This window comes from Pleuronectes platessa, chromosome 3 (assembly GCF_947347685.1).
Source record: "Pleuronectes platessa chromosome 3, fPlePla1.1, whole genome shotgun sequence".
In the NCBI taxonomy this organism is placed as follows: Eukaryota; Metazoa; Chordata; class Actinopteri; order Pleuronectiformes; family Pleuronectidae; genus Pleuronectes; species Pleuronectes platessa.
The window spans coordinates 8,238,353-8,251,333 of record NC_070628.1 but is presented as its reverse complement, the minus strand read 5'-3'; the positions used below and the strand labels follow the sequence as shown (position 1 = coordinate 8,251,333).

General features: G+C 41.1%; 1 protein-coding gene across 4 annotated transcripts in view; it reads right to left on the bottom strand.

The window, feature by feature from the left end:
- Positions 1-12,981, bottom strand: part of fbxw7 (F-box and WD repeat domain containing 7) — a 98,373-nt gene that overhangs the window by 79,883 nt on the left and 5,509 nt on the right. For all 4 annotated transcript variants that reach the window (XM_053418312.1, XM_053418311.1, XM_053418314.1 and 1 more), the window contains 2 exons: positions 7,475-7,628; positions 1,864-1,941 (listed from right to left, as the gene is read on the bottom strand). The gene's annotated coding sequence lies outside the window, so the exon portion shown is untranslated. The remainder of the gene's footprint in view (positions 1-1,863; positions 1,942-7,474; positions 7,629-12,981) is intronic.

Here is a 12,981-nt window from a genome sequence, read left to right as displayed (position 1 = left end):
CTCTTGGGCTTTGAGGAAGAACCCCCCCTCCCACTCACAGGACTGAATGTACCACAAACACATTAGGCAGTCGTTTGTAATAAACACACATGCATCCCCCCCCCCGACTGTGTGAAAATGTGGGTTACTGTGCCTACAGATGTCAACACACTACCCTACAAACGTGAAGCTATATGTCAGTCAACTTGTGCTGCAGCTATTCACAACAGTTCTCTCTTCCCCACGAACTTCAGCAGATGACCCGGCACGCACCTTGGCTGCCTCTTAGAACATTCACCTCCTGTTTGCTCACAACAACGTGAACAACTTCCACTGTGTCTCGTGCGGAAGTGTGAACAGTCGGCTTCCTGCCCCAGATGCTGACAATGAAAACACAGGGTGGGGCCTTCCGTACCTCGACCAGTGCGATAATTCTCTCTCTCTCTCCTTGATCTCTGAGGCATTTTTTTTTTTTTTTTTTCAACAGTGTTGTTATATGACACGGGGTTTACACATCTTTAAAACAGGAAGCTGAAGCAGATCAGGTTCTCTGATGTGCAACACGTCACAAGGGTTTTTTTACGGCAAAGCTTTTTCAGCTGTTTACTTTTGACCTTGTGCATCTCAATTATTTTTAGTAAAACAAAACTGCAGTATTTAAAACAAGAGCAAAATGTTGAGGAACACGATAAATAAAGGGGGTAATGAAGCTTTATGTTGTGAACACTGAGGCAGTTAAAAATATTAATCAGCAAGTATTTTGATAACAAAATATTAGATTCATTTTTGTCTGTTATATCACTTTTTGTGATATCTAATAGACTGTAGGATTTATCAGTTAATCGAGGAAATAGAGCAGATTACTTATTGATTTAGATAAGTTTATAGTGGAGCAAGGGGCAACATAAGACTTTTGCAAAAAAAAATGGATTTCTAACAATAATAAACAGTTTTACATCAAGAAGTAAAATGCCTTCACACCTGCTCCTAAGACATGGAAACCAAGTCTTGACAAATCCTCCATAATGAATTTAGATGGGTGTAAACCCTCAGACTGTGCCCATTTGAGATTTTGTGCTGTTCCTATTCTTCATTATTTTCATCTCCTCCCTTCGTTCTGAGCCCTTCCTGTAAAGCACTTGAATTAATCACGCAGTTAGATAACTCTTAAAAGTATTCAGCATTATTAAAACGGCAATTTCCTATAGGAAATAATAAAAAAATAACTAATTTACGCTGGCTGATGACTTGGTTGAGCGGGAATAAATTCCCTGGATAACAGTCACATGGGAAATGTGTTTCTAGGAATCGAATGGGTTCAGGCTTACATCCACTCAGCTGTGGACGACACCCAACAACCAACAGTCACCTGACAGATTATTTTGTCTGTCAATGAATGCAGACGTATTGGTCAATGTGTGAAACAGTCGAAAGGGCCTATATGTTGCTCTTCACCTTTAAATGGAGGAAACGCACATATTTGCATCCTCGCGACAACAGTGTCCTTGTTTGCTTTGTTCATTGTTTGTCTTTCAGGGTTTAACACAGTTTGTCAACACAACGCTGTTCACAAGCAGAAGTGATACTACATAACCTGTGCTTTGAACAATATACACGATTAGAGCAAAGGAGAACTGAGAAAGGAGCCTCGTAAATGGCTGTTGTACATCTGCAGACATCTGTTGAATATTTTGATCCCAACATGCAAACAAAGCTTCCTCAAGATACAACGTCTGTGTTGTCTGTTAACAATGCAGATGTACTCTCAACCAGTCAAACGACCACAGACCTCACTGGTCTGTATGTAAACGTATGCGATAAGCATTCCGTGGAGCACAAACCACACACACATACACAGTTCATACAGCTGTGGTGTTTACTTACAGTTCTCTCTGTCTGCCTTTTGTTCAAGCCACAATTGGTCTTCTCCCCTCCAGGTCCTAGTCTATGGGTTGATTCTGTCTGTGGACAAAGAGCGAGAAGGAGCTGTCAGTGCAGTGATCTCAGAGGTCGTCCAAGAGTTAACCCGCCGTGGGGCCATCTGGAACACGAGAGGAGAAAGCTGGAGGGCCGGAGAGGTGAGATAAGAGCACTGGGATTTTCACAGTTCATCCTCGGAAACCAAGACCGAACACGCCAGTTCTTCGTAAGGTTTGCCAAAGAAACTATACAACGGAGCTATTCAACAACCTGGCACCACGTAGGACACCTGCATCGGCATGCAGCAGTGAGTCAGTGCCGTACATGTGTCACTTCCTCCTGTCTCGTCTGATGGGAAGAGAACAGGAGGCAGCTGATGACAAACCAGTGCAAAGCTAACAGCATTAACACTGTAATGCTCATTTGTAACTTTAAATTCTCACCTTTGTGGTCAGAAATGTCAGTGTTGGATGGAGTTGGAGCAGCAGAGGTAATCTTCACAGGTGTGAACTCTACCGAGTGTCTAGACATAATGGCCTCTCAACCTCTGTTGTACAATATGGATGGTAGATGTCCTGTGTCTTTATAGCCTATAAACATTTGGCACAAGATATTTCCCCCTTCGTTTTCAACAAGTTTATTCTCTATCTATCGTTCTCACGTTTTATGAGATTTAAGCAGCTCTATGTGATGCCTAGTCATGAATGATTAAAAGAGGCTGGTGTCTGCTACATTTCTGACTTTTAACTGTCCAGCATCAAAACTACCAACGACAAAAAGCCCTGTAACCTCATCGCTCTGTTTCACCTGGATTCATAACATGCGCCGATATAAACTTTGAACAGAGGTGAGAAGTAAAACCTTTTCCCTGTTGAGCCTTGAGCCGGAAAAAACGTCACCTAAGAATAAGATCAGTTTCTGAATGACTTTTCTACAACAATAGATCCACATGAAATATTAAAACCACTGAACTTATATCTACAAAATAAAAATGTTGCTTACGTGGTCAACTAATTTCTGTACCTTAAGATCCAACAGGTCAAACTACATATACAAAGCTGTTTTCCTGTGGTAGACCTAGCGCTTGGTTTTGAGCAGCTGCCTACAGACATAATTCGGCCCAATGGATTCCCCAGCAATGTCGAGGAATTGGCTTGTGGGAGAGAATAGGATTTCTGAGTTGACGTAAACAAAACTGGATATGCACATCGAGCTCTGGGAAACGGACAGATGCCCAGACAGGCGATCCAGCTGTTTGACATTTGATAATCGTGAGACCGAAAGATGCTCGACAGATAGAAAATGTTAGAATTCAACTGTCAGAGATAGAGAGTATGTAAACTCGATTCTCAACAAAGTGGAGGATTAAAGTAGCAAAGAGTCACTTCACTATTTGGTGTGAAGATGTTGGATGAAAGCTACTGGTGGAGGCTTCCAGATGTGAAGAAGAGGTTTGCTACCGACGATAGCAAAGAGTGTGTTCAAGACAAAAGTAGATGTTGGTCTTTTTAAGAGGAGTGCAAACCAAATCAAAATTCAACACAGACATTATGCAGTAAGTTGAAGTGAGGTGGTCTCAGAGTTTTGGTTTCCCACTGCATATTAGCTAAATGAACACTTAGTTAGGAAAACTAAAAGCTGAAAAGAATAATTAAGTATATTCATCGTCTGTTTAAAGCCCTGTAGCGTTAATAAGGCATTAACTATGCACCTGACATAATGTACGGCTGTGGATATTCTCATTTAAATGCATTATATTTTTCATTTAATATATCTTTGAGGTCGGTGGAAGGCGCATCAACCCATCGTTTCACCAACAATTCCTACAAGCCCTTTAAAGACATAAGCGCTGGAAAATGTCCATGAAATTGGGTCCATACAGTTTCTGGAGTTTGCCTTTGACATATGAAGAACAGCAGGAGATACTCTGTGTCAGACCTGTTTACAACAACACTCAGTTTATTTTTCTGCTATTTTCATGCTTTATTAATGTGCTCACTCAGAAGAATACAAAAAACTATCTCTCCTGTGTTTAAAAAACTTGAATAAAAGTGCAAAACATCTGGATTCAGGGCACCTCTGCAGGTACATGTTGGTGGATCCCGCCCTATAGCCACAGTAACCCTGATTTGACGTAAATCATACCCCTCCTTCTCCGTACTATGTATTTAGTCATCATCTGATGAGGGCACACTCCCAAAAGTCAAATAAAAAATATCTGCCTCCAAATTAAACAGGGGAGATGAAAGAATAGAGATGCATATATAATTTCCTGTGATATAGAGGACAACCCTACTGAGTTTCCTTTCCACTATCCTGTTCTCAGCAAGGATCCAGACATCTGCCGCTTCTGTTTTGCCGTCTCTGCGAGCTCCACTCCTGTGTTCAGAAACTAAATAAGCCGTCTTAAAACGTCTTTACCAGTACGACTGACCCACAGCTTTCTAGGAAAGGTTGAGAATGTTACTGAGAGGCCTTTGTGCAACTCCAACACATGGATGCCTCCAACTTCAAACTGCGTCAGCTGTATCTGGAAGTTCCAAATAAAACGAGTCCACGTGGAGGAATGCAACCGCCGGCTTTCCTGGCCTCAGTTCAGTCTGAGGAGCTCTGGTTTAGGTATGAGGGCTGAGAACATCTTCAGGGTAAAAAACTAATTGTCCTCAGTTAGAAACTGAAACTCTTTTAAAAAGGGAAAACAAAAATATAAAAGAATGTAGGACTGTAATGATCCCAGACTAGGGAAATTGACAATATTTGGTTTTATTGAAGAGAAAGCCGTAAAAGTAGGCTTTAACTTAAATCAATTCTCTAATGGCTTAAGGCAAATTTTATTAAAAATAAGCATTTAACTTATAACAAAATACTTTACCTCATTATTTTATATCATGGCCTAAACTCCTGTTATTTTATAATAAAAGGTTGCACAACAAAAATAACTGGGAGCTGTGCCAAAATACCATTAAAATACTAAACAGAAGCATAATAGCAATATTATTAGAGAGTTAAGGTCCTCTTTAGAAAAGTTCATTTGGGAAATATTGGAAGAATCATTAAAATGTAAAACTGCAGTTTGAGACATTTCCAGCATCATGTGAATGAAATAAGAGCCTGTACATATTTCATCCTGGACTTTATTCTGAAATATGTCGGAGGGTGCACACTGACACGTAATCAGGGATCACTGCTCCAGGTTAAACAGGATGCTGTGTGCAATCCACATGGGTCAAATAATAGATGCAATACTTTCCACTGCGAGCCTAATGTGCCAAACATCTATACTGTGGCTTATAAACCGTTATTCCAACATAGTCAGCCGACCCCAGGAGTGTCTCGAGAATGATTCTTTATTCCGATTTGCAGGTGTGAACTTTGAGCCCGGTCTGACCGACATGTTCTCACACAGCAGAGCTGGAGCGTCTCACAGATTAATAATAAAACAGACCGAGTCTCGTCACGTTGAACCGACTGCTAAGACGTGACTCATTTCGTAGTTTGTCAGCATCAAGCTTCAGTTTCCAGCTCTGTGGTTTTAAGTGACAGCATCATTCAGGAAGTTTCTTTGATGAATGAAAACCACAGGCGCAAAAAAAATATGGATGCCAAGAGCAGGCGAAGAATGTGTCCGCTTCAGAGGCGAACCATGCCGGGATGATGTGCTGGTGAAAAGCAATTCACTTAGCCGACCACACGGTATCAAATTTGCTCATATAGCCGGCTAATGACTTCCTTTGAATATGCAGGCTGAGATGGTTAAAGCTGCGCTACAGTCAGCAAACTGTCTGGAGCAGCTGCGAACTAGCAAGCGCTACAGAGAGTGTGAAAGACACTTCATAAATCAGTGCTGGAATGCAGCCTCATTTCCTCCGTGACCCCACCTACTCAACAGCTTCTTCCTCCGAGTCCTGGACCTTTCTGCGGCAAGCAGCCGAGACCTGAACATCCCAATCGTGACACAATCCACAGCTGCGAGTCCCAGCAGTTGAAAAACATTTTTATTTCCCCTTCAGAACACTAGCTCACATCTCAATCACGCAGAGCAGGCGATACAAAACAAAACAGTAACTAATGAGAGGAGGCATAATTAATGAGACGGCATGTTTAGAGGACATAGTTGATCCTGAGCTGATTAATGTTATTACAACAAAGAAAATCCTGTTCATGCTTTTTCAGATATTTTGATATCAAGCCAATTTTCCTCCCCCCCTTCGGTCATCAAGATAGATGCATAGTGATCTAAATAGGTCGGTTAACATCCAACTACTTTATGGACATGAAACCCTGAATGGAACGCTGATGAAACTTGGCTGAAAAGGAAAAGTTGGCGCATCAAATAAAAGATGCAACAAAGTTCAATGGAACCAGACAGTGACTCAATTGTGACGTTGAGGAACATCACCTTACTCTGCTGCTCTAAGAATAACTGTGGCAGATACAAAGCATCACATGTGTGGAGCCACGTAGAGAAACAATCATTTATACATTTCCATCATTAAGAGTTTGAATCCACAGAGTTTACTCAAATCATGGAAGTGGACGCAAAAACAATATTTCTAACCTTTTGCCAATTTTCTGGAAAATCTGTTGACATTTTCACAACCTTACAGCCTTTGGAACTCGGGGTCAGGACCCCCCGGGGGCATCACAAGACACAGAAGGGTTGCAGGAGGATTTTCAGAAGTCAAATACGATCCAGAAGAGTTTTGCAACATGTAGGCGATTTATTTTGGTGTGAACTAGCAGAAACAAATGAGGGTCACAAGTATCTGCCACTGTTATTTTAGGGGTCTAGGGCTCAAGAGTTTAGGGACCCCCCCCGCGCCTTCAAAGTTAATGTGGCCTATTATATAATGAATTGTTGGGTCATCTTTGCAAAGTAAAAGTAAACTTTAGTGTCTCACAGTAAACTGGTTAAACTGGGATGTGCCTGACCAACTGAACTCAAAACCCTCCAAAACAGACGCACAAATTGGACACACATCGATATGGACACTAAATGTGTTTGCTTGATATATTAATACATAAAACACTGTAGGGATAGGTTTCTATGTTAAGCATTGCATATTTGATTTGATAGTTTGCCTCTGGCCTAATTTGCATCTCATCAACATTCAGCCGGCCGATACGATGTTACATTAATGCTCCAACACTAATGCTCAGAAGAAAAACTACTGAGTGGGAACCGGATATCTGGATCTGACCTTTGGTTTATTTCACAGGAAACGGGGGCAGAATTAAATGTATTTTAAACGCAGCTAATAATAAAGCAGTGGTAGGTAGTTTATTGTGAATATCTATGAGTAAATTGGCATAATCTTTTTGCAGCAACTTAAATGTGACGTACCAAAGTACTACAGCCAAATAAATACCAACAAGTGGCTCATTCTGTTCATCGTTTCTACTGTTCGACAACTGCATTTAAATCCTTATTCAATTTAAGTGCACATTTAGGCCTGGGGGTCCAACAGCACACTGGAAATTGGAGCCAGATATTTCCCCAGAAGAAGAAAGAAATATATTAGAAAACCACCAACATCAGCAAACAGTTTCGTATAAAACAAAGAAGGAGCCAAACCTGTCACCCACGGGGCCGCGTGGGGGCTCCTGGAAAACTTGCCGATGCTTGGGGGGGGTGCACTTTGTTATCTGCAGTGCCGCAGACCTTTCCCTTTGAAGTGTCGCCGAGCCGCCGACTGAACCGGGGGCAGTGAAAGGTGGACGGTGGCAGTCTGGAGAAAATGAAGAGAAAAACAACAAAAGTTATAAAAACCACATCGAGCTACAAAAGACAGAGACATCAGCAGCGGAGCCATAAACAAGACATGCCTGTTAACTTTCATTCTGACAGGCAGAAATAAAAATACACCTCAGAGACCATCGACAGTAACTTTGTTTGGAGGAGAGTGAAAACTTCTGGGGTCGCAGCACACACACTGTCATTGTTTGTCTCCATCTTTTCACATCTTGTTTACAGAGGCCGAGTAATGGGGAAAGCATATGGCGACCATGTGTTGGAGAACGAGCCGCTGCACGGGGAGCGGTTGTTCGAGACGCACAATCTGATGGAGAAAGTGAAGAAAGTGAACTGACAGATTGTTTTGCCTGCTCCCGCCGTTCACTGCAACTCTCCCTCAAGGATAATCCTCTCTAATAGACTTAACGGCACTTTAACTGAGCTGCCAGCTGCCTGCAGCCGGCTGCCTGCGTCCCCGGTGGAAAGCCGACCCGGTCAGGTCTGAGGGAGGATATCCTACCATGACAATGCAACACATTCCTATGAACACCTTCAGTTCTTTATCACACTTACTGTATTCATTTCCAAATGATCATCCGTCCTACTTACTGCCAACTTTCATCTAAATATAGACCCGGCAAAAGAAAACAATAGTCGTGAAGATATCAGTATCGAATTTGCCTTCAACCAGGTAAGAAGAAAATAGATCAAAATCAGCCTCAATGTATTTTGGATGCATTCAGATCAGATCTCAAACAAGAAATTAATTAGTAAAAATATTGGTTTTAATATTTATCGAATATTAAAACTATGATAAAGAATTCATTAATTTCTAAGTCACTCTTTTAGCAAACACTGTTTGTTTAGGAATAACTGAATAGCTTTAGGTTATTGACTGTTGGTCGAACAAAACAAAATATGTGACACCTGGAGTTCAGTCACTTCAAATTATTGATTTAGCCGAGAAAATAATTGGCAGATTAAAGGAGAATGATATCAACCACTTGGAGGCAGTGGAAAATACATTATCACGTATCATCACCTTTGTGTTTGGAGACGGATGCTCATGTACAACAGTGAAGGATCAACTTTTCATTCATTTAAAGCAACGGTTTCAGTTTGTTTCACTAAAGCTGTCTGCTGTGAACTAAACTGACAGCGTGAACAATAAGAGAACCAGGACAGTGAAGTTGAAGGGAGAAGAGGAAAACGAGGAACCTGTTCCAAATGTCAGTGAAGTCACAGGGGAAGCAGCCGATGCAGTTGACGATTCTGAGGGCTCAACTCTACGACTAACACCTTTCGCCTTCAGATTCAACACATTAGAACTACTACCAACAAACACGCGTTTTGTGAAGCCACGGTGACCTTGACCTTTGACCCCCCCAAATCTTAGTTAATCCAAGTGAATAGTTCGGCCAAATTTGACAGAAATCTCGAGGCATTGTAGTTTTGTGAGGCTTTTGTGTTCCCTGACCTTCAACCACCAAATCTGTTTCTTTAAATTCAAGTTAACGTTTAAAATTCAAAAGGAATCCCTCAAGAGGTTTGTGTTCACAAGAAAAGGACGGAGCCATAATGCCTCTGACCACTGGCTGTTGAAGCTGCAGAGGTATAGAAATACAGATTATTCCCACATTTAAACTGCCAACTTGATCATTTCCCACAAGATGAATCTTTGAGTTACAGTAAATGTGAACTGAGCTTCATAAGTGTCACCAGGCACACACACACACACACACACTACCTACTATAATTTTTTGATAAACTGTAAATAATTCATCTAGAGGGATGAGAATGTGGGCCAGAGAACCGAGATCCACATATCTCTCAGAATTAGCAAACGCAAGAACATTTCCGTGCCGTGATAGAGCTCCACAGAAAAGCTACAAAACATTTCACTTAATAGAACGTATTCAATCTTCAAACAGACTAATTACAGGGTTTAAGACTTAATTGCCTAAAATTGTTAGGTTGGTTTTGCTCTGTAAACAGTGTTATTATACATTCACATCAAAAGACGGACCTATCATTATTTCAGTCACTGGCACCATTAATCACATTTAGTCATCCTGACAAATTTTTGGAAACAATATGAAAGGCCCAGACGAAGTGTTTTGCCAACTGTTTTTGCCTGCGTGACAAGTACAGCATGCTACAGGGACCTTTTCTTGTAAATTAATAATCAGGTCAGGGTCTCTCCATCCTTGTCAACAGAGGACAGAGACTCGCAGGTTTTCCTTCAAGGGATCTCATCTGGAACTCATTTAGTCCCATGATCTGGTTTATAGCATTGGCAGAATCTGAAATACTAGGACTACTACAAAGCTTTGGATAATGGAATGTGATTTTAGAAGCCAAGTGTTGTTTGGTTTTAAGAAGTCAATATATCTTTGATACATCTCTTTCTGTTAAGTCCAACAGATAATCAATACATTTCAGATCTGTCCATAATTTCTCAGATAGCATGTGTTGCTCCCTACAGAGAAATCTGCTTAACTTAATTCAATCCACTCGTATGAAGGAATCTCTGTTTACATAAGACAGATTCATATTTGTGGAGACGGTTATCCCAGAGAGATGTGATTAGCATTTTTTTTCAGAAATGGTTAAAAAATATTTTTAGCCTGGAAAACCACAGGTTGGTTGACCAATCAACAAAGAATTCACTTCACTGAATGTTATGAGCTCAACAGTCCCTGGCCCGTACACCGGACAAATAGAGTCCACACAGTATTTGGTCCACAGAAATAGGAAAAATATGTCCATCAGAAGAAAGACGCAATCGCTTTTGTCCTCCAATGTAAACTAACGGTGCCGTGTATCCATTGTTTGGATTAACTTGACATCCTCGGACCTTAATCAGGCAAATTTCATAAAGACAAAGAGTATGAATCTTTGCTCGCTTTTCAAGTCACAAGCTTTTGATTGTGTACATAAAACTTTAGTGAAACTGTGATACAGCATTTGGTTAAATATAAGGAGACAGCCTGGAGGCGTTGAAGTTTAGTGAGCTTCTTTTTTAAATCAGCCTCGCCATGGGGCCAGTTCAGGGAAATGCAATGAGAGCTGGTACTGAATGTCCACTTCTCTAAACCGTAGGTCCTCAATGCAGCTATATTCAGTGAGAGAGAGCTGATGAATAAGAGCACTCTAGCAATAACAAAGTGTGCAAGCTAAATTTAAGCTCTGCCGTAACACAAGCACACAATATTGTATCTATTCCCACTACACTCGGACACAAACTGGTAGAAACCATCCAAGGGGACTAACCATAAGCATATAAATCCGGTGTTCGTGAACAGACTTGAGGTTCGCCTGTGAGATTTCTAACAATGTCCTCTCTTGGACCATGAGACAGTGGGAGACCCCTGACCAGGCCTGTTAGAGGAGCCTTCATTCACAGGGACAGCCGTTTCCATGCCAACCGGACCTCTGCTGGGAGAGGCCTCCTTTTTCATCCTGCACCTCCGCTGCAGCCTCGGAGAGGGACTGGTGGGAATCTGAGAGGGAATGAGTGGTGGGTGGCAGTGAACAGATGCATTTGTGTTGAGGCGAGATGGAGACGGTTTGAGCTGAGAGCCGTACACACGCAGCCTGTGTGAGGGGAAATCACACCAGTGTCTGGAGATGGATCTGTTTAATTAGGGAGCGTGAAGGTATTAGGGCAGCAAATAATTATTCTGATCACTGATATAATGAGATGAGAAAACAGCAATGTCAGCCACCAGTGATTTTGCTATAACACGGTAGTCTGTGATCACGGAAGAACTAATGAAAATGGATAGTAAAGACTGATTAACAGTAATATTCAATTCACAACAAGGTTTTTATGAATGTGATGATGCACCTTGCTTCCATTGACCGATATTTAATTAAATAGATTTGCCCAAAGAAGAAAGACAATGCCATCTGTGTCTCATCTTAAAATAACTTCTACGTCATTTAGCTGACTGATCACAGGCAACAAAAAAATCTCAAATTTGCAATAAGTAATTTCAGTCATTTTTAAGCAAATAGGGAAAAAAAAACCAAATGCTGTTTTTCTGCCTTTCCTTTGACAATTTAATTTTCAAAGTTAAACGGTTATCAGGAAAGAAAATGTACTGCCAGATGGTTCACATGAAATTGATCATTAGATTCAGTCCTGATATATTGCAAAACATTTTTTAATAACACAAAAACATGTTAATTTGTATTTCAGAGCCAATTCAGTTTGTTTCCCGTCCTTGAGCTAAGTCAAACCAAGCAGCTGTAGCTACTCAGCAAACAGAAGTACAGGTACACGGGGTCGAAGATCCAACTCTTGCTTAGTGATTAAGTGCATTCCCCAAAATATGAGAGAATAATTTTAGGAATCAAAATAACATCAGGAGATAAAGCCGCAATATTTTCAAAACTAAAAATCTTTGCTCTGAGAAACACAACACAGACGTTGGATTACGTCACTTCTAAAAAAACAACACATTTGTAAACGATTACATCCAAGAGTCTCTATGCTCTTCAGCCTATAATGCAAGTGTGTGTGTGTACCTACTGTTAGTGTAATTACAGGGAAATGAACACGACACGCATTTACAAGGGGTGGAAAGAGACTGGCTGACAAGGCAAGGTCTGCTCTCTGTAAAAACACTGTCCCATTACATGTCCCCTATAAACATAATGAGCGAAAGGTACTGGAACAGTTAGAAATTGTGCCTGTTCAGCAGCGGAGCAGAACCAAACAAAGAAAGTGTCCCTCCCAGGACAGGATGAGAAAATCGAGACTCATCCATTCTACTTTCCGCGTCTCTATTTCGTATTCCACAATATCCCAATTCTGAATTATGACTTATTTTATCACACTTCCCATTGTCCTCGCACTACGTCTCCAAGCGTTCACCCTATAATTTATGTCCCAACGTATCCCTGAGAGATTCCTCTGTGTTCATTAACCAACTCAGAGCTGCACGGCACAGCACTGAATTATTAACATGCTCCTTGTGCCTCACAGATAGAGAGCAGAGGGCCATTCACAACAGCACAACCCGCCTACACTCCACTGTACTGTCTGACAGTAAAACCTCTGTGAGAGAACTTCTAACTTGTTAAGAGAGAATTTAAAAAGGGAGGCGGCTAAGAATAGAATCTACTATCATTTAATAGTAGATGCTATTCATACGATTGATGATAGCGGAACACATGCAGATTAAAGAATGCAATAAAAACAAACAAAAAACTCAGTGGAGCATATTTCCCCATCTTGCAATGTTAAAGAATGTGAAAACAGATCCTGAGTCTGCCCCTTTGTTTGTATACAAAGTTTACTGGGTTCGCTCTTGGCCCAGGTCCCATGCTTCCACCACGTT